The sequence below is a fragment of the Lonchura striata genome, chromosome 6, assembly GCF_046129695.1.
Source record: "Lonchura striata isolate bLonStr1 chromosome 6, bLonStr1.mat, whole genome shotgun sequence".
Taxonomy (NCBI): Eukaryota; Metazoa; Chordata; class Aves; order Passeriformes; family Estrildidae; genus Lonchura; species Lonchura striata.
The window spans coordinates 40,875,406-40,898,090 of record NC_134608.1 but is presented as its reverse complement, the minus strand read 5'-3'; the positions used below and the strand labels follow the sequence as shown (position 1 = coordinate 40,898,090).

General features: G+C 37.0%; 1 protein-coding gene across 5 annotated transcripts in view; it reads left to right on the top strand.

The window, feature by feature from the left end:
* LOC110472033 (uncharacterized) overlaps window positions 1-22,685 on the top strand; it is a 60,602-nt gene that overhangs the window by 34,435 nt on the left and 3,482 nt on the right. For 2 of the 5 annotated variants that reach the window (XM_077784223.1, XM_077784222.1), the window contains exon 4: window positions 12,900-12,965. The gene's annotated coding sequence lies outside the window, so the exon portion shown is untranslated. Of the gene's footprint in view, window positions 1-12,899; window positions 12,966-16,319; window positions 16,412-16,684; window positions 20,351-22,685 lie in introns of those variants that run through there. The other 3 variants (XR_013340180.1, XR_013340181.1, XR_002465683.2) reach the window with 3 other exon arrangements.

The following is a 22,685-nucleotide window of genomic DNA, read 5'->3' as shown; positions in this document are numbered from 1 at the left end:
ATGAAGTATTCCAAATGAATTAAAAACAAGTAAAAAAAGCCTTTAGCTGTAGTTTTATTTGAGTTTCTTTTCTTGGATGTTTGGGATCTGCTATAATAAGTTCTACAAAAATTAAAATCTCCAGGACAAGCAGCTTGAATCTTTAACTAAATAAGTAAAATTTTGCACAGTACTAGAGTCTTTAAAGTAAAGAAATTTGTGATTTGATTTGTAACAATAAATTGCAAATTTAACTTTGGAACCAGCTTTTTCTTCCAGATGAGGGAGGACCAGAAGTAGCCAGAACATTCAGAGAAGGTAACTATATAAGCTTTCAAAGCTGCTTTGGTAACATACTATCTACCACAAACATTATTTTCACAGAATCATAAATCTATACTTTCATATGAAGAGAAATTTCATACAAGTCTCTTGACCTCCACAGTTAATTTAGGCAAAATATCTACTGCCTTTATATGTATTGTCTGAAAATACTTCTTTTGGGGGAAAAAAAATTGTCTTGAGCTTTATATAGATTTTATTTGAATATATTACATATTGTGAAATATTGACATACAGAGACAGGTCCTCTTAATTGTCAAGAATTTGGACTTGAAGGAAATTAAAAATTAGAAAAGACTAAAAGTTAGGGAAAACATTTTAGAACTGCAGGCACCAGCCAGATAATTTCAGTGGGTAGCTTTTTAAAAAAGTGAATATTTATACTAAATGGCATCCAGTTCAGAAACAATTTTAAGGGAAGATATTTTCTTATATTCTGGGAAGTTAGACTCATAATAGCCAAAGTACTATGTAGCATGCAGCTAAATATAAAATAAAATAAGCTCAGTTATCTAATATAGATATAAATTCAAGTATTTTTGAAATCTATTTAGAGCTGTATTTTATATCTTAATATACAGACAAAAATCTGAAGTGGGAATATTGTATACTTTATCTAAAATGCCAGCTAATTTTTTTTTTTTCCTTTTGCTGGACTTATTTCCTAACAGTAAAAAAAGAAAAGAAAAAAAAATATTTAAATTATTTAGAATATCCAGAGAATAAACATATCTATTACTGAATTCATATGGTAAAAGTTAGGAGACAATTGGATTTTATATTCTTCTGGACTGATGCTACTCTCCTGAAAAGAGTGGCTAAATTCCATTTGCCTTCAAAAGGAGCTGAATTTCATGTCAGCTTTTTAAATAGAATTTATTAACTCTTCAGTATTCTGCTAAATAATAAAACTTCACTGTTTGTTTAAAATCAAAGTAACAAAAATTAGAGATTAAAATCTAAGCAAACACGGACTAGCAAATACTGTTAAAAAAAGCTTTTGGGAGACAGCTATTGGTAACCTATTGGCTGAAAATTTAATAAAAAGTATTCAGCTTTATTTATCTACTGTTTTTAAATTGTTTATAGGACTTAGATGTTTTAGATTCTTTATTAATATATACAGGATACAAAAGAAATACAGCCCTACCCTTGTAGAATAAAGGTAGAAATATGTTTTGACAATTAAAACAATTAAAAATAGCTGCTGAATCTAAAATTTAGTTACCTAAGAACTGACATTTTAATGTTAACATTATAAAATAAAATAGAGATATTTTTGCATCAAAAAAGAACTTATTTTAACAAAATATACAAATTTGGTCTTTCAGGCATTAAAAAAATTATTTGTGTTTGTGAGTTTAAATTTGTAGTTTAATAAATACATTGTTTAAATAGTAGGCAGAGACAACCTTTGAAAAAGGACAATTGGTAGGATTAAAACTTAAAGTTTGTACAAAAAGAAAATACTTTGATAAAGGCAAACAGGAAACATAAGTCAGTTTGGGGTTCATCACTATCCCATTAATTCCTTTATATCATACTAATTCATATGACTTTAAGACAAAATTGTTAGAATTGTTACTCATCCTTACTGAATATGTTTCTATTTATAAGTTACGTTTTTTCCTCTTTCAAAAATTGTTATTGATTTTTCTATAGAGAAGCAGAAGAAAAAAGTAAATTCTATCATAATTCACAAATACTCCTATTGAAGCAGACTTTTTACTCTGAAATTACTAATTGGAAATTATCTGAGCATTTTTTTAAAAGTTAATTTATATAAGAAGCTTTTTGAAAGTTATAATATTATCTTATAACTGACTGCAGTTAGAATACAGCCTTTTTTCAAATTGAATAATGTACATAACAATTAACAAAACATGTGGATGGAGATACAGTTAGAATTATTAGGAACATTAATTTGTATTGTTGAGTCTTAGTGGGGAGTTTGTTTTTTCTTAAGACTCTCAAGTAGTTAGCAATTAAAACAAATCGAGATTAAAAGAATCTGCTGCAAATCTTTCTTAAAAACCTGAAAAATGTTTCTAAACCTTTAAATGTCGTTTGATATATTTTTGCCTATAATGTATAGGCTATTTATAAATACTTTTTGGGATAAAATATTTTTATTTGTGGATAGTTCATATCGCATTAAACTGACTGAGCAGACAGGGCTACATCATATTTGTTTGTAAGTTTAACAGAGACTTTTTTAATAGAAAAATGAGCTAGATAAATATCCTACATGAAGTTTTATCCAAATGATACCACTTGTAATAATTATTGTATGTTAGAAGTCTCATATTGATTGTGTATCTGGAAGCTCTCTGTTCAGTTTCTACTTAATATTCTTGAAGTTTTTTCCATTTATGGTTTTCAGAATAATAAACACAATATCCCTGTTGTTTTTGAAATTGATAATAAAGAATAAATATTTATTTTGTTTTGACATAAAGAGAAATTACTGACAGAAGGAAATATACAGCAATTTTGCACAAGTAACTTTATGATGTTTTAAAGTCTTTGCAGGGAAAGAGTTAAAAGAACAAAAACAAACGACCCCCCACCCTCCCATATTTGTATAAAAATATTTCTAAATGTATGCTGCAATTTTTTTAAGAGGGAAAACACCTTTTTTGCTTTGGCACTGTATTAAAATTCAAATAAAAACATTAAAATTCATGGTGAGAGTTCTACCACAGAACTTAACATTTCAAAGGTCTGAAAAGCTCCTTAAATTTAATTGAAACTACATTAAAAATTATGTTTTCATGTACTAAGTAAAACTCATTGTTTACCTTGGAGAAGAATAACTATATATATCTGATCAATGGAGAGAGAAGCACCAGAAAAGTGATTTTTTCAAAGAAAAATAATTATTTCCATACAAAATTTAAATCAATGGGCATTTGTTTCTGGCCATGTTAGTGCTATAATCAGTACAATAAGGTAGATTTTACCAACTAAACGGAAGGTAGGTACAGCATGATCTGATGTGGGAGGAAGCTCAGAGTTGCCTCAGTGTAGTGGCAGCACATAAATGTCAGGAGCAAAGTTCAACTTCTTTGACTACAGTTTCCACTGAGATACCACCTTAAATTTGAGTTTGCAAATTGTATATGCTTCAATGAAATCATGGGCTTTAAAAACATTTATTAACAAACTTAAACATGATTATGTTATTAACTATTTCATTAATTAGAAAGAAAGCTCTGTAAGTCATAATGTAAGCAAAAAATGGAAAACAGAACCGTTGTGTTAATAATATGCTTCATTCTTTATTTTTAAAAGAACAATTTTAGAGGTGAATAGTAAATTCTCTAGAAAAAAATCACAAATGTAAATACCTTTATTACTTTTTGGAAATGTTTTGTTCTCCTGTCGTTCATTATTACATTAATTATGTCATCTTTTTGCTCTCCAGAAATTATGTCAAAGTTGCTGAAAGAGTGAAAATATAACCAGTTGAAGTCCCCCAAAAAGTTTTCAAATATTTCTGTATTTCACAATGCAATAAGGCATATATGAAAGATGATTCAACGTAATTCATTAATTTAAAAATTTCCAATGATGAAGTTTCAACTATAAATTATTATTCCAGTAAACTCTTATTTTATAATACTTTTTTTCTTTAGGATACCATAAATATAAGACAAAGTCCTACATTCAAAACTCCAGCTGATAATAGAATAAGAATAGGCAAAGCAGAATTTGGAATGCAGTTTCCTGATTTCTGTCTGTAATTTTATAACCATAGGAATATCTATATTAGAGGTTCCAAACGGAATACTTTTATTATGGTATAGTTATCTAGATTTCTATTCTATTTACTAAGACTAATATTTTTGCCAGAGTTTTCATTGTTAAGGTATTTCAAATAAGAAGACCCAATTGCTTGGTCTCTGGTCTCTAAAAATCCACCCTGTCAGGATGAGAATTAATTAATACAGCTTTAATTAACTTTAACTTTTTCCCTTTTTCTCCCTGGTTAATTCAGTGGAGGGCAAAAATAGAACTCAGATCCGTGCAATTTCATCTGCCATGGCAGGGGGTTTGGAATTAGCTGATCTTTAAGGTCCCTTCCAACTCAAACTATTCTGTGTTTCTGTAATTTCCTAACTCATATCAAATCCTCTGCTTCTGTAGGACAAATTCTTGGGGTAATAATGACGTGCTGCTACTATCATGAATTTGTTAACCTAAAATCTACCATTCATTAAATTTAATTCACTCAAAAAAATCCTGTTAATTTGCCTCAATATTTATCAGAGTTGCAAATTGGGATTTTAGTTATTAAATCTTAGTTTTAATGGTCATTATACTTATCATATAGAATGCTATTTAAACAATCAGGCCCCATGCTTTTTAGATTTAAAGCAACCATTCAAGTCATGTTCACCACTGTTCTGCTATAATAATGCAGGAAATCTGTTTCATGTCATAGAGATTTAAGATGAGATGGTACTATGTGCACAAGGGCATCTAATTGGAACAAAAAGGAAAGTAGTCAGAATATGAGGATATCTGGATTTAAGTGGGTTAGCACCAAACTTCTTTGTAAATTGCTTAATTGAAAATATGAAGTTTCAATTCATATAGAAACGTAAGTGTGAAGATGTGAAATTATACAGACCATGTGATGTGTATAAATCCAGCCAAGAGCTTGTCAGTGATCATCGGGCTCTTGTGATGGCAGTGACTTGTTGTACTGCAGCCTAACTTCATCCTGAAATGTAGTCCAGAGTTGAGATGTGGCTGAGCTGGGGGTACAGGCTCAGCTTTGCAGCTGGAATACAAGCCTGCCCACACTCAGAGCAGCCCAACTCTTGGATGGGGACCATTCCATGTCTGTGATACCCAAGTCTTCTAGAAATTTAGGGTCAGACTTGTTTTAGTAAAAACTATTTGGCTACATTCTAGTGCACAGTGCAGTTGGTTTCAATTTGGTTGTATTTATCAGAATTTTTGTGTGATTTATGGCTTGGACATAGTGATTATTTTAACTGCTTGCTTAAAAGAAATTGAAACTTTAAGAATAGAGAGGAATTAATTTTTTTTTACCAAAGAAAATATTGTATATAGAACAGACTCTGTATAACACACCTAGCTGCTGGTGTATTTATTCCGTATGCATATAAGGTGAGAGGTAACATGAAGCGAGAAGGCATTAAATGGCTGCCTTAAACTAACAACTGGTAAAAATCAAGTGGATGCTGACAGAATCACTTACCATTTGTGGGAGTTTCACATGTGTCTCATTTTCCAAATTGAATTAAAATTCAGGAGTTTTCCTGTCTACATTTTCTGAAATTTCAGAGTTCACTGGTCACACAAAGATGTGCAACAGTAGTGAAGTATGGGTCATATTCTTCAACTGCATGGCATACAAGCTCTGAAGGTTCAAAAGGAGGAAAATGTCTCAGCTAGGTTGTGCCAATTAAAAGTGTTCTTTCCACACTTAGTTTATTTGAGAAGTTCAACTGAGTGAAGTTTGAATTAATCTGTCCAACCTTCTCTTTTTCTTGAGTTTATACTCTGGCAGACAGAAAACTTGAGCAGAAATACCTGACCTTAACCTATGTGAAGTGTCCACTTCATCCTGCTTTGATCAGGAATATGTAGTTGGGCCCACAGCCACTGTTTACACATAGGTCTGTAATCTATTATCATGTGGATAACTATCAGGCCAAATTTTTCTTCTTCTCTCCCTGTTTCTCATTTCTGATTATTTTAATTATGGTTGGGTAGGCACAGAAGAATATTTTACTATTAGCTGTGACCAGAAGTCCTACAGTATTTAGACAAATACTGTAAAACACCATTAATATTGAGGTGCTGCAAAATCATATAGGACAGTAAGAAATGTCCATGGAAGAGACTGACAGGGCTTAATTTTTTATAAAAATCTGTAGGATCATTGATGCAATTTTTATACAGCACTTCAATTTTTTTTAAATAGGAAAAGATTGAAGTCATACCTGTGATATTTCTGAAACCAGAGCACTGCATTTCCTTTTTATGGAAGTCAACTGAATTTTGTTTAATCCCATTTAAATTGTTACATCATGCTCATAACTGCACTGTTGAAAAGCCACTTGTTTAGTGCTAATGAGTGTATTTTGATACTTGAGAATGACTTGACTTGGTTCCCAGGAAAGGGATGTACCATATATCCAAGATTAGCTGGACATAGCTTGATTTAAAACCCATGAAGATGCATTCTTGAGGACTAGACAGTACGGTTTTGGATGGTCTTCCTGAGGATAAAAATGGATGTTCTGTTAGTCTCCTTTTAGTAGATGGTTTCTGATCTTCATTATGCTACAAATTTCTAGCCAAACTTTTGTTGTCCAGAGGGTATTATTTTTTACACTAGGTATTAAGAGGGTGGGAGAAATAAGGGGTCTTTTATCTTTTACAAGTTTAATATTAACTGACTTGAACGCTATTTGCCTAGGTGTCCTGGAATGTCAACTAAGATGTAGAAATATATTTCTATGTAGAATATATGTATGAACATGTAGTATATGAAGTAAAATAAATTATTTAATGTTTGCTGTGCAAGAAATCACACACTAGCTTTTCCCAGAAACAGTTGGGAAAGGACTTGGGAGTGTACAAAGCTGGTCTAAGAACAAGAAAACATAAGGACTGTTTGGCAAGAAGTTATTTTTACAGTTGAAGCTCTTCAGAATGGTAGAGAAATCAAGCAAGCTCATCAGCTGTCTGCATACAACCCAAAAGGTACCAAGTTCATAATACATTTTGAGGCAGGTGAAATCCACAGGATTTTTACACACGCTAAGCATTTCCTCCAGCTAAAATGCGTCGTGTGTAATTTCTTCCCATTCATCCCCTAATATCTCATTCGGAAGGACAAATGCTTTCAGACTGTGAGGATCATGCCCTACTTTTTAATTGTAGGATACTGAATATATGGCAAAAAGGTAGTTGCTAAATGATGTGCTGTTAATTGATCAAGTCTGATGAATCTGCTACCAGTCAGCCAATCATCAGGGAAAGTTTTACGTATCTTTTTTTTTAATCTCATAGGGAGGTAAACTGTGGTGCAATTCCTTTTCCTGTTAGCAGGCAGCATATGCACTTCCTTATTTTGCAATCTAATGTATGCAATGTCATTATGTCCTTTAGTACAGTGCTTATTGAACTTTCTGAATCTGCAATTTCCTTTTGATTCACCTCTCTCCCTGTCACTGTCTTGAATTCTTCCCTTTTTTGATGATAGATTTTTGTAATTGCTGCCTGAAAAATAACTTTTTCAGGGAGACTGGACTCACTGAAAGCAAGCCAAGGTAATTAGGAGATCAGTGGCTACTCTAGATACTTGCAGGAGCTTCTCAGTCTCCAGCTGTCAAAACTGAGATACTCCGGACAAACTTTGTTTTGTTTGTGGATAGAGTGTTAAAAACTCTATCATTGTCCTTTGGCAACCTATGGTTTGAGAACAATTGTTTAGCAGAGGCAAAGTTCCCATTGAGTGATGCATTCCCCAACAGCACGGTTTTGAAAGTGTCAGAAAGCAGGTTTGTTTAACCTAGATTCAGAGAAGGTCTGCTGATAGTGGCAGAGGGTCTGCGTAATTCCAGAACAGTGCAAAGTCTCTGTGATAACCTGAGTTACAGCTTCCTTCTCTCATGTTATTCTACAAACAAAATTATTCTTGGTAAGGGATATGGGACATAGAAGAGGTTTTGATGTTGGTATATTTACTTTAATTTAAGGAAAGAATGAAAGTATTTATTTTCCCCCTATGCTGTGTGTCTATTGTTTTAGATCCTTGATCAGACAGTCTTTACTTAGAACTTGCAAAAGACTATTGGAAATCTATGAGGTTGTGTTACCTTGGTTGTTTAAAACAGGGCCAAATAGCATTTATAATCCATGTGTTGTAATAGTCACTGTATCTCTGAGATAAGCCTGTTGTGCAAACAGGAAGATGGTGTTCTATCACAAGCCAGAGGAGGGGTTCCAACACTACTGGGGTTCTCTGAATGGATCTTCATCCCCTGAGATGGGGATACTGTGCTCATCTTGGTCTCTCCTGTGTGAATGCCCCATTGAGTTAGGATCAGGGTACTGCTTAAAGATCAGGAAAAGGTAAAGACAGCTAAGGTCTGGTGTATTTGAGTCTGAACTAGAGTGAAAGAGAGGCAAAAAGTCAGTGATCCTAGCTCATCTGTCACAGACACTGTTTGACCTGTTCACATCTCTGTTCCTCTGTTTAACATACCTGTCATGACACTTATTCTCCACTTGCAAAGATTATGAATAATGTGACTATTAAATAGCACCAGGTGTTATGCCTGGTGCCTTCCAAGACAACTACACAAGCAAGTATTTGTTAATAGTTGCTCTGCTCCTTGTTTCCAGAAGGAAAAAGGAGAGAGGAGCAGACTGTCCTTGTGATAACCTCTTGTACTGCAGCAGAACCTGTCAGAAGAGGGCTGCAAACCATTAGGAACCCCAAGGAAAGACTGCAGATCCCTTCAAAACTGCTGGTATGGCTAGGTCAGGCACCTCATGAAGAGTTCCCTTCTTTGCATTTCAGGAATTAGTATAACATTAAGTATCTTTGAAGTAACACCAACCCTCTTTCCATCTTCTTTCCCGTGTAACTGTCTTTGGCCTCTCTACCACTCTCACAGTATTTCAAAGAGTTCATTGAAATACTTTCTGTGAGACCTTAATATCTTTATTATTGGAAGGCAAAAGATAAATGGCAATCACCGTGCTAAAATTATCTGTTTTTTCTAGTTTTAGAAACACAAAAATGTACAGCAAATATTTATATAAAATTCAGGTAAAATACAGGCCAGAATGCTCCAGAAGGAAATAATTTCTATGAGTGCACCAAGAACAGCATTTAAGAACAAGGCTAAGTTATGAAGCACATCCTGTAAAGGAACCATTTTGAAACAGGCCATTGTATTTCCTCTAATTGTTTGATTCCACCAGTATTAATTGATAGCTATTTACTGATATATGAGTGCTCACTTAAGTTTCATCTATATTAAAGAAATTGATACAACTCAGTGTTGTTGCCTGAAAAGCTAATACAAGGAAAGCTAGCAGTAGCAAAGTCTTTCTTCCAGAACATTATTACTGGGGCAGATGCAGCTGTGGGTGAAAGCCTGATGTAAAATCTGTGTAATAGCTAACTCTCACCGAAACAGTCTATCAACAGTGTGGTTGGACGTTAGGAAATTAGGGACAAACAAGTCTTAGATAGGAGGGAGTGAATTTTGGCACTTAGGAGGAATATGGATGGATACCCTGGGACGCAAATGTAGCATGTTAAGAATATGTGAAAGTCAGTGCTGTGATGGTGCTTTCCATCAAACTAGGTTTTCTGTGACCCGGGTCATGGTGGTCTGTTTTTGTATGGCACCGAGGCACCTTAAAGTGTTGTTTACCTAAATGAGTGGATAACCCCACTGAACATGGGATATGTTTGTACACTTAAAGTTTAGTGTAAGTATCACGTTAAACTTGCCTTAGAAACAAAAAGGATGACTTCTGGGGAAAGCAGAGGAAATGTTGTGGTTGAGAAGGAAGGCAAAGATAAATTCTTTGACAGAGCAGTTACTCCTCTTCCGTGTAGTAATATCCAGGAAAAGAGAAAGCAGGAACGTGTTCTACATTGTGCTGTGGAAGCTGCTCGTGTCTAGACGTGTAATGTGACAATATAAGTCAAATAGAAAAGTGTGTGAATGTGAAGTAGATGGGTACATAATCACAATGAAATTCCATGTTTTTATTCACATTTCATATGGTGAAATAAACAGTAATGTAAATAAAACTGTGATATAAGTATTCTCACAGGAGTTGCATATGTGAGCTTTCGGTATTTGACTTTTGGCATGTAAACATGACAATAATTTCTGTAAGCAGCTAGTGACAATGTCTATGTGTGCTTCTGGGACAATATTTCTATGAAGGAAGTTGAAAAGCAATTTTTGCAAGGCTCCTATAAACCCCTAGGTCCTTCCATTAAGTCTCAGTGTCTCAGAAGCCCTTATGTCTACAAAGGCAGAAACTGCAGTGCTTTGGTAGCTAGAGGAAGGTTCCATTGTATGTTTATGTGCTTGCCTCCATGTGTGTGAGGTAATATAAAAGGCAATATACAGGTTTGGAAAATACAAATGCAAGCCTGTTCTTGTGCTGCCGTTGACTGTTTAGTTGTTTAGAGCATTGTGGTTTATCCTGAAAAAATGAGGGTTACAAAAGTGTATGCTTTGGAAACTTTACTTAGACAAGGTCCAGGTGCAAGACAATAAAGGTTCAATCTGGGCTGGAGTGGTTTTTTTTTAATGGATTGCACTTGGCACGAGGAAGAGAAAGAGTTACCGCAGTTGGTAGCAGGGAGACGCAGTGTTTCCTTCCCCATACAAACCAAAGTGAACACATATCCTCTAATTTCATATGGCCTATGTCAAGAAGAGTATTCATTGCTAATTGAAAAGCATACAGAAAGGTAAATGCAGGGACTATTTTCTTCCCAAGAGTTTGCACAGGAAAATAATTAGAGGCAAACATTGCATGTTATATATTGGTCTGCATATGGCATTCTTTTGTTGCAGATTACAGACCCAGTGGTCTGATCCTGCTATCACTGAAGTGAATGGCACATTTCCTATTGATTTCAGGGAAAGAAAGAGCAGACTATAACCCAACAGGAGTTGTAAGTGAAAGCTACTGCTTTAGAAGTATGCCACCCATTATATTTAGGCTCACAAATTACTTTTTCTTAGTGTCCTGGGAAGTAGATGGACACAAATTGTCCATACTAAAAGTATAATGAGGATTGTTTAAAGATGTAAATGTTGTCTTAAACATTGCTGAACCAAAAACATAGAAGATTCTGCCAGTGTGTGAAAGTGAAACTAGCTGAGAATAAAAGTGAAACCAACAGGCAACTCTCCCTTTCCCAGGCTGAGTGAAATGCAGAAATCCTAAAGTGCTGATGCTTAACTGAATTTGAATTTTAAAATTTCCTTAACTTTTATTAGTGTGAAAAAAGTGTTACTAGTGATGTAGATGAACATTTCCCCCAAGATAGGTGTTTCCTCATGATGGTATCTCTTTAAAAAGTCAGAACCAATTTAAAATGTCAATTTTTTTCTTTATAATATTTAGGGACATTTCTATACATTACCCTCTTTTTCTTACACATTTTCCTTTTGTAGGCATTGCATCACAGACTTGTAAGTCATGTACCCATAAGATTATGACAGAAGCATGTGCTGGAGCAGGACAGAATTGACTTTGCTTTACAAATGTATTGGTGACTGTAATGAAAAAGTTTCTAGAGAAGAAAAAGAAAAAGTATCTTTAAAAATATATGAAAATGATGGTCAGATGAATTTAATTGATAAAAAAACCAAAAAATAACAGTGCAGCAATGCGGAGAGACAGACATTCAGTTCTTCCTGCCCAGTCTAGTAGGGTCAGAAGCAGACAAATGTACAGGAAAGTGGGGAAATACCAAACAAAACAACAGGGTAAAAAAAAACATTGGATGCCATGGACAAAAAGAGAGAATGGAGGAAATAAGTGGTTTAGATAAATTAACTTTGTGCAAAATTCTTCCTTTTTTCACATTTGTCAGTGTCTAGGAAATTGTGTGTAAAAATACATGTGTGGCAACAGTCTGCTATAGATCTAAGCAGTATGAGGAAGGTAAATACATGGAAGAAAAAGGGTATGAAATGACAGATTTTTTTTAAGGAAGTTTAGTCATGAATACTACGCCCTACAGTGTTGAGGCTTTCTGACCATGATTTATGTTGATAATGCTTTTTAAATGACAAACTGAAGAAAGATGTTTTTGTTTTTTTTTAATTTAGCACACTGAATTTGTATTCATTATCTTAAACATTTTTTTCCCTCTCACATGTGTTTGGAAAAGTTTAAAGGGAAAAGTGGTAGGGCTAGGATGATGTATAGACAGTGATTTTAGCTGGTATCAACCTCACAGGTGGAGAGAGGAGATATAAGTTTCAAAACTACAGGCCTATGTAAATTCTGCAGCATCAGAAGTAAGTACAAAATAATAGAAATCACAGAAAAATGGGTAAAGCAAATACCATATTTATCTGGGAAGGTATTCAACTTCTAAAGCAGAGGAGGGAAAAATTGCTGTGGGAAGAAATACTTCAGGATTTTGTCCCTCATGTAAATGGCTTTTAAAAAATTTTCAGTGTATGTAAAAAAAAAAAAAAAATATATATATATATTTAAATATAAGATCATGCCACTTGCAGATTAAATATTGCTAATGAGACTGAGGATGCAGTGATATAGAGGCATCTAAGAACCGAAAAACAGGCCTGGGGAATCTGGTACTTCAACTGACAATGTATGGAGCTAATTTTTGACATGTGTACCTGACTTATCAAAACAAATTTTGAGGACTCAGACTCGAATGTAATAAGAGTTTTTAAAATGCTTTTCAGACGAAAAGATATAAAGCTTTTTGAGGGTCAGATAATTTGAATGAGCAAAAATATGCCTGGGCATACAACAATTTTAATCTATTCTTTCTTACGTTACAGTGTGGCACAGCCCCTGTTCTGGGACAGAAGGACAGACGTCCAAGGGACATGGGCATTTCTTCTCAGGTAACCTGCTCTTACTGATGGCTTGAGAGAGAGACAAAAAATAACTTCTCTGTTCAGATTAAATAATACCTGACCTTTTGGCCCTTTAGATTTTGGTGTTTATTGACATTTCAGACAAACATAGATAGTTTTGTTTTATTTTGAGAGAGGTGAGGAGGCAAAGTATTGTGAGGGAAGGAAGTTAATGCCAAGTCTTTCTGATGTCCGATCGGTTGCAGGAGAACAGCAGTGCTGACAGTGGTATACAGGATTTTCCCATTAAAAGATGCAAATGATAGGATATTATAGAAAGATCAATGTATTTGTGAACTGTGCTGTGTGTTTCAGTTTGCTTCATATTAGAACAGCTAATAAATTGAAAGTAGATGCTACAATCTCTGGTTGGTCAAAGACAGGGCTAGAAAAAATAGTTCTTTCTAATTGCATGTGGTTTTATTGTGTTGATAAATATATTTGATGTGGCAGCAATTAAAAGTAGTCTGGTCTGATTAAGCTGAAGGGCCGAGACTTGGTTTTAAAGCATGCTGGTAAGCAAGAGTCAGTAAATGGCATAAAGCTCTAGGTAGGATGGTTTTTGAGAAAAATGCAGTTGCTTGAGGTCAATTAGTGAATAGTAAAATTTTCTGATCAGGAAAGAGTCTGTATTTTTGAGATATTTTATACTTTGTGTAAGCTTTTTGTACACCAATACATAGAGGAGCTGTGTTAAAGTGTTGGAGTTGCTATTGTGTTATGGTACGTCACTTGTTCTTCCTGGTTTGAATTGTTGATTCAACTCTGATAATTAGAACAAGAGAAAAATATAAATTCCATTTACCAAATAGGATGTTTGTAGCATTGAAAAAAGTGAGAGATTAAAGATGATTAGAAGACTCTAAAATCTAAAATGTTGTTCTATAGCCTTTGAAAAGGCATAAATCTAAATAATAATATTTTTACAGGCAAAATAATATACATTATCTAAAATAAAGTATAAACTGCTGTTAGAAGAGTTTTGAAATAAATAGTACGTGCAGATAGGTAGCTAGGATTTTAAGTATTTTTCTTCCCCTATTCTCTCTTCTCAAGAAAAATAGAAGGATTTCTTTTAAATATAAAAGGAATAAATAAATACAATTGGAATGAAACATTATGCTAGATATTTGGTGAAATTTGTTTTCTTATAAGTATTTTGATTTTAAATATAATTGCCGTGAAATAGTTCAGATCTCAAAGTTTGTGGGGAGAAAATGTTTCAGCATCTTTGTTCATACCTGAGGAATCCATTTCAGAAGTCTATTTTCCCTGTTTGCAAAATACATTTTTATTAGATCTATGTATTTGGGTTAAGACTTACTTAAAATTACTTAATTAGGTTATACTAAAATTCTAAGTGATTTAAAAAGAAGGATTATGGTAATATGACAAAACATAACACAATTTTCATTGAAATTCTTAAATAAAGCCCTTTTAACATGCCAATTTTAAAAATCTATAAATTTAGGGTGTTAAAATAGTACAAAATATAAAAAGACTGATCTTATAATGGAATGTATAATCCTGTACCAGCAAGCAGGGATTTTGTAGGTACGTCTGGAACATGGCAGGAGGTCATTTACACCTTCAGTTTGGTTTTGAGCATTTTTCTCATGGTATTCTTGTTCTTCTTACTTTATTATGTATATGTAAACACTTATAAAATATTAATGGTTGATTTGTGAATCAAAATATAGAGAAAGAGGTAACAGTGTAGGTGCGCTAAGCTAGATGGGGACTGACTGTGTTTTCCCAGGAAATTCTGAAAAATATACCAAAGTAAAATTTACCACAGTAAAGAATAAATTCTAAGTAATTGTATTTGTGCTGTTTGGATTAGTGTGACTGTGAATTATTTTTAAAAACCTCCTGTAAGTTTCCAAAAACTGTGTAACATAAAAAGGTTTTCCAATTGTGTTTTCTCTAGATAAATCAATGGGCTTGTAGGCTGATTTCAGGGGCAGGGTATTAAAAAATGAACTTTAAAAAAAAAGGAGCTATGTGTGGGCTTTTCTCATAGATAAGTTTACTTTTTTCTTTTCTAAAAAGGAAAACGTATATGTGTTTCTTTCCTCTCTGGTTATAGTTTGAAATAAATAATAAGTTTGTAGTGATTTAATTTTTTAAAAGATGTATTTGTATGAAAAATCTGGCAATAAGTTTGTTTTACTTGTAATTTAATATTGGAGAAATAGGAGAACGTTTCTGGATATTTGCATTTGTTTCAGAGGTTGGAGCCTAAGCTAGATTTCTGTGTAGTCTGTCAGGCAGTTACACGTCTGAGCATGTTACAGTCTGTAGCATTACAAATTGGAGCTATTTGACTTTTATTTGCTGCATGATGCTTTCATTAAAAAAAATTGTAAATAAAATAGAAGAGTAGAGGATGAGGTCTGCATGTGTGCAGGGGCTGTTTCGGGGTGCGATGCCAAGCTGTGGAGGGGGGCTGGGTGAGACTCAAGGGTTTTACTCTGAGGTGCTGCTTTTGCCTGGACTTCTGCTATCTGCCCCTGTCCCTCACTGACTTCAGAAACTGAGTCTGACTCTCCGGGATCTTTTTTAATTCCCTGCAGGGTAGTTGCATGCGCATTGTTTGCTACTTATTTTAAGAGAGGAGATGTAAAAGTACTGTATGTGTTAGTCACACGTATACTGAGCACCTGTATAAAGAGTGTATGGGAAGGAGGGCAGAACACGAGTATGTGACTGACTTTTACATTAGTTTCACTGCAGAATAGCCTGGCATTTCCTAGGAACTTTGTCACGAAGTTTTCTGGGGGTTGTAAAGCTATTTTGGAGTTAATTTGCTTATTACAATTTGCCTCCTCAAACATAAATAAGGAATTTTTTTTAAAGCCCCACCAGCTAGATGAAGGTATTTCACCTGCTTTTTACTATTTCGCAGGGAGCGGGCAGCTGATGCCAGTAACAAACAGCTGTGGCTGGGAGCAGACAGCAATCACTGCGGAGCACACAAACGCCGCACAATGCCCGCGGCCCGCCGCCGGGCCGGGCCGGGCCGCTCGCAGCGAGCTCCGCCGGCGAGCCGGGGCGGCGCGGCTCCTCCGGGGGGGCTCGGGGGCGCCGGGCCGGGGTCCCGGGAAGGAGCCGCGGGCAGCGGCTCGGGGGCCGGGCGGGCCGGCGGCGGCGGCTCGGCGCCGCAGAGGGTTAAGGCGGCGGGCGCGGGGGCCGGCGGGAGCTGTAGGCGCCGCGGCATGCCGGGAGCCGCCGGCAGCGGCCGCGATTCGCCGGCAGCGGCCGTGACGGCGCCCGCCCGCTCTGCGGCGGCGGGGCCGCGGCCGCCGCGTCGGGCGGCAGCTCCGGCCCGGCCCGCCCGCGCCCCGCCGCCGCGCTGGGCCGGCCCGCGCCCGGCCGGGTGTCTCTGCGAGCGCCGGCGCTGTCCCCGCGCCCTGAGCAGCGGCCTCGGGCAGGTCAGTGGCGGCTTTGTCCCGGAGCCGGGGGTGCTGGGGTGCCCGGCCAGGCCTGCCCGGCCCCGGTATTGGCGGAGCCGAGGCGCGGCCCGGCGCCGAGGCCTCCCGGCGCCCCTCGGTGCCGGCGGCTCCGCGCCCGGGCCGGGCCGTGGGGCAGCAGCCCGGGCCGGCGGGGCTCGGCCGGAGCCGCCTCCTCCCCAGAGGGATTGGCTTCGCTTGCAGCAGGCGGGCGGCTCGGCCGCGCTGGCTCCGGGGCTGCCGCAGCCCCGCCGCACCGGCGGCCGCTCGGGGCCCGGAGAGGCTCCGGCCGCCGGGCACTGCGGGGCGGGCTCGGCTTCCACTCGCGCGGAGCTCCGCACCCAGCCCAGGGCACACGGGTGCTTTGCGCGGACAGCAACGGCTGGCACGCGGCAGGAAGGGATCGGATGCTTTCATCTGCAGGCTGGGGTTTTTTCGTTTTGAGTTTTTTAAATGTGAAGTGTAAGAATGGCCGTGCATGGAGGTGCTGAAGTTCGTTGAAGTTACGGGACAAACCCAAGAAGCAAACAGGATTTGGTAGTTTACCTGATAAAGGGGTATTTTCTCTCGAGACAAAGCGGGGAGGGAAGAAAAAGGAGGCAATTAACACTACGCGTTAATTTAATTTATGCCAATAGTGCGAAGTCAGTGTTTGTTAAACCTTCTGATATTTTAAAGTAACTTGTTAATTAACTGGGGATAAGTTACTCTATGTATCAAAGGAATCACAAATAATAAATCAGTCTAAGTGGATTTAGTAAATTTTGTTTGTGTATTTTTGTTTTACTCCTTACTTTGGAAGCAGATTTTGAAAGACAGTGGTCTCATACATCCACAGCTGAACTTGGGGCTGAATATACTTAAACTTCTCTTGGGAATAGAAATATTCTTGTGAGGTTATTTTCCTTGCTAATAGTAATCCTGAGATTTAGAAGACTAATTTATTTTTTAACTAATAAATAAAGTGCAGAGAAAATTACACTCTTGAGGTCAGACAACAACATAAAAAGGAGTTTTTTCTATTGCTTAGTTTCTGCAAGAGGTATGTGAGGAGCTCTACAAACATTTTTGAGTCAGAAAGCATGTCAGATTTAGCCAATGAATATCACCTGAAATACAATTCTTAAAGTATACATAGATGGTTCTCAGAAGAAAGAAAACAAAGAAATTAAATGTATGGGTTTTTTCAAGGGAAGATATTGTTCAAATGGAGGAATCACTGCAATCACTGTGTTGTTTTGCTTATGAAAGAAATTGTTGAGTAGTCACAGAAAAGGGATAAGTGCCGTCAGTGCCAGCGTTATAAACTCTCATGGTTTGGACTTTCAGAGTGAAGCTAGTGAAGATGGCTTGAGATGCAAAATCAGCAAGTCCAGAACAAAAGAAAGCAGAAAAGATGCAGGCAAGAGAAATATGATTAATGTATTGTAAGGTGTTCTAAACTTGTTAGTGTATGGCCTACTCTGTTCCCATTCTAACCATTGCTTTTCTAGTTTTACAATAGTAGGTTTTCCTAGATTCTGCTTTTTTATTTCAGTGGCAATGCATTAGCACTGCATTTGTGCTTTAGTACAATAAATACAGTATATTCCCTTGCCAAAAATTTATAATCTATCTGCAAACACTGTACTATTAGTAGTGGAAGCTACACATAAAGGGGGTCAAATAGTTGAGGGTACCCAAAGGGAAGGACAAGGTTAGTAATAGAGATGATCTCATCGGGCAGCCATGGTGCACTTAGCTGTAGGACAATTTTTGAAGGGCAAAATAAGATCACAGAGAAATTAAAGGTGAGATGAGATGCAGCAGTTTTAGCAAAACAAGACTGCCAGACTACCTATGTTTCATTGTGAGGAACTTTGATACTGTACCATGTGAGGAAATCATGTAAAACAAAAAAATTGGATTAATTGTATTGTAAGGTGACTTTGGAATGAACTGACAGATAATATGTGGAAAGAGACTATACTGATGGAAAGAAGGCAGCAAAGTGGAGGTTTTGAGGACTATTGGAATTCTCTCCTTAGTGACACTAGTGAAAAAATACAACAATGATAAAATCTTACGACACACAACTGGTGGACTGTATTGATAGGAGGATTGGAATATCCATGTGCTGACATGATGAATCAAAATTGAGATTAATAGAATTAGATGAGATTTAGTGATGCAAAGAGAAACTGCTCACGATTTATTCTGTCACTTCAGTGACAGGTTGGTAGTTGGTGTAACAAGCAGCAGAATGATAGCATGTGACATGGCTGAGAAAATAATAATAAAAGAAGATGGTGTCCTAGGAAGTGTTAAGGGATGTATTTCCTCTATGTACAGAAAATATTGCTGTCAAAGTGTATGGCATTAGTAAGACCTTATGTGGAGCCCAACTATCACCCACATTCAGATAAATGGGTTCAAACAGATGGATGGAACAGATGCAGAAAAGGACCCACATGGATGTTAAGAGGAATAGAGAGGCTTAACAGAAAGACGCAGAAGTGACAATTACACTGTTATGTAAGGAAGGAAAATAATTATATGAACTCAAGATTAGAATAAAGCAAAACAAACGTGTGTAAAAGAGATAATTGTTAGACTTTGCTGGAAATTGAAGGAAGAGCTCTAACAAACAGACTGACGATATTCTGGAATGGTTTCAAATGAGAAACAAGTTCAAATTTATTTTAGAAGGAAGTTGGATATATCCAGGAAAGAACATCAGTGTTGGGTCCGGTACAGTGGTGAGGAATTTGACTTGGAAATCCTGGATATCACCTCCCATAATACTGCATTCTTGATTCTTGTGTATCAATGGATGCTGAGATGGATATGTTGGTTGTTTTTGCTCTGAACTCTGTTTGGTTTGGACACTATGGCTGAATTAATGCAGTGCTACCTGACTTCTTGTGCCTAGATGGGCTACTTTATAGGAGTCTTAATGGAACAATTTTTAGGTGAGTTTTTAGGCATCTAGGCCAAGACAATGTTGCATTCTAAAATGTATGTATAATCAGCTGCCTTGGGATGCTACCTAAGACCTTGTGTCTTTTTTTTTTCCTGACTTTTGCATAGTATATATTTTACATACAGCACTTAGTGCAGTACTGAAGAATTAACTGAAGAACCTAACGATTAAAGAACATTGCTTTTCAGCAAAGCTGCTGTCCTCTAGGTAGACAGTTTAGATTTTTACTTGGCATTTTGGATTTTGGGAAATCTCCACAGGGCAGGGAGTTAAGCAATCATTGCTCAGTCATCCATTTTAATTTTATTTTTCAGTCCACAGTTGTAACAGATTATTCAAATAGAAATAATAAGTTTTAAGGAGGTAACTTCCTGTTCAGTGGTCAATAGAAAATTAAGTGATAGAATCAATCCAATCATCAATTTATGCATTAAGTGCTACCACTGGCACTTTCAGTAGTTGCTGAAGCAAAGAGTGAATTGATTATAAGAATTAAACTTCCTTCATATGCCTAGAGGTGAACAAGTCATGAAAATGGCTCATTTGGTATGAGACAGTATGAATGACTAAGAAGAAAGAAAGAAAAAAGAAGTAGTATTTCTAACTGGTTTCTTGTACTTTTTTCCTGTAAAGTGGGATTTGAACTATAGATATTTATCTTGAAACTTACAGGGCAGAAGTGTGACCACAGAGTGATGGTGTGAGTGTGGAATGAAACATGCTTGGTTGTTATTTAAGCCAGATTCCTGAAAGTTAGTTTCTTCTTCTATTATGAATATGATTATTTAAAGAAAATAATTCCTATTCATTGCAGATTCTTTTTTAACCTTTTTGAATTGGAAGAAGTTGTGGACTTCCCATTGAAATGGTAGGAATTCTGTGTTAGGCCTTCAGCAGAGAAGCATTTTCTGACCTGTTTAGCCCATGTCATCCTACAAGGCTTTCTGCCACTAGAAGAGGTACTTCCACTGGCATCACTTGTTTCTAGTCCTCCTGTGCTGTATTATGGCTATGGAAATAACACTGATTGGGGGAGCAAAGTCATGGAAGTGAGCAGCATTCACATGATAAGGCTGATAATGACATTTGCGTGACTCAATGACAAAAGCAGAACAGCACATATTTTAGTATTAAACAAATAAGGTGTTACTGCTGTCACTAAGAGCAGGCCAAATCCATTCTTTTGGTGGTTTTATGTAACCACATCTGGAGGGAACATGTACACGTGCCTGCTCACGCAGATGCATGTATAAACATATATCTGTTTTGCTGCAGGTGCTGGCTTGATGAGTAGAAGTAACAGAATCAATATATAGGAATACTGGGAACCCACACACTGAACAGAATCAGAGTATGGCAGGGCTTGGTTTGGTGTCAGTAGACTCAGAAAGGGAGGGCTCACTGCAGCCTGCAGCAGTACTCTTTGGGTTGTTTTTTTAATTGCTAATTGTTTGGCTTTAATTATTTTTTGTAGGAATACTTTGGAGCCAGGCCATTGCTTCTGTAAATCTTCAGATTTCCACTGAAGTTGCCAGAGGGGGATAGCATTTTACACACCTTAAATAGATAGCCTTCTATGTGAAAACATTATTTTGGTGTCTTTGGTCCTACATTGTTTTTCAAAAATGGTGGTCTTGAAATGTCAATTTCAATGGTTAACTCTGCAATGGTAAAAGTCTTAAGGATGTCTGGAATCTAAACATTTTAAAGAAATAAAGAGAATTGGATGAATAATATGCAGATGCATAATTGGGATTTAAAGATAGATAGCAATCTGAGATACTTTTTTTGCTCGCAGTTGCTGTCCCCAGTAGGGACTTAGTTGAACTTTCTGCCCTCACATTTCCCCTAGGAATGATACATTTTGTTTAACAGGCATTCAAAGTGGAATTCATGTTTGTGAAATACTGGGAGTAGCCAAGACAAAGTCTTCTACAAGTACTGGGTTTTGGCAGGGGCACCAGAACTGTCTGGCATGTGGACCTTTATGGCAACACTTGAGGACTACAGATTTTTTTAAAAGGATAAGAAGACAGAGATTTAGTACCAAGTATAGTCCTCCATCTGGGTCGGAAAGTGCATGTATCATGCAAGATGACAGTGTTTGCAGTGGTGCGAGTGCCATGCATTCCTGAACTTTGTTCATTTGATGTGGACAAGTGTCTGTAACACTTATCTACAGTTACAAAACTAGGTAGAAGAGACATCAAGGATTAAACAATGAGCAAACAACATTTCATTTCTAGAGATGATATTTTCAGCTCAAATCAATATATTTCAGTGGGTTGTAGGATTGAAAAAGAGTAATCTGTTGTCATGGCCATATTATGTCTCTAGTAAATACTTGGATTTGCAGCATGCACGACTACTAGAATTTTTTTTTTAATAGTACTTGATTTCCAGTATTGCTGGTGATTATAAAACCCAATCCCCACTTTATATGCATGTCCTACTAAGCCTTTCCTTGGTTTGCATAGTAAGAGGATCTGGAGCCCCCCATTGCAATCTATTCTGAGAACTCTAAACAGGGAATAGCATCAAAAAGCACAATTTTGAGTTTTAACAGGAGACACACTTGTCAATCCATAGTAGATAAAAGTGAAAAATCCCTGTATCCAGTACTAGAAGTTTGTAGTACCATTTGTATTGTTTCCCGTTTGAAAGGTAAACTGAACAGACCTTCTTATAAAGAGCAGTGTACATCTGCATGGCACATTGGATTTGCAATCTGTAGACTCAACTAGTTAATATGCCAGCTACTGTTTGGCTTTAGGTTCTGTTTGTCTTCCATTGCTACACTTGCCTGGAGTGTTTTGTTGTTGAGAAATTTGGGACTTTATTCCCTGAAGCAGGCTAGATTGCTGATGCCCAAGGTTTATTTGAGAAGCAAGGAATGTATAGCTGTAGCACAGTGTGGTAACCTAAAATGCCTGGCTGGCTCAGTTTCAAAGCTAAGACTTGAGCTTCGCAGCTGCCTTGTGCTTGCAGGTTTCTGCCCTTCTCATAGAAGCTATACCCAAAAGTGTGCAATTGCAGATGAGTGACACATCAATCAAAATTTGTGCTTAGTTGGTTATTTATTATGGCACTTAATATTACCAATTCCCTCCCTTTCTCTCAACCTGCTGTTCTCTGGCTCCCTTGTTTCCTGCAAGCTCTGCAGAACAGGGCTGATCAGCTCAAGGTGCCTTATGTTAGGCCCACAGGAGTCCTGTACTGTAGGAGCTGACAGCGAGAGCCAGCTGGCAAAGCCCAAGTCTGAACCATGGAACCCCCAGCACCTGCGTCATGTGT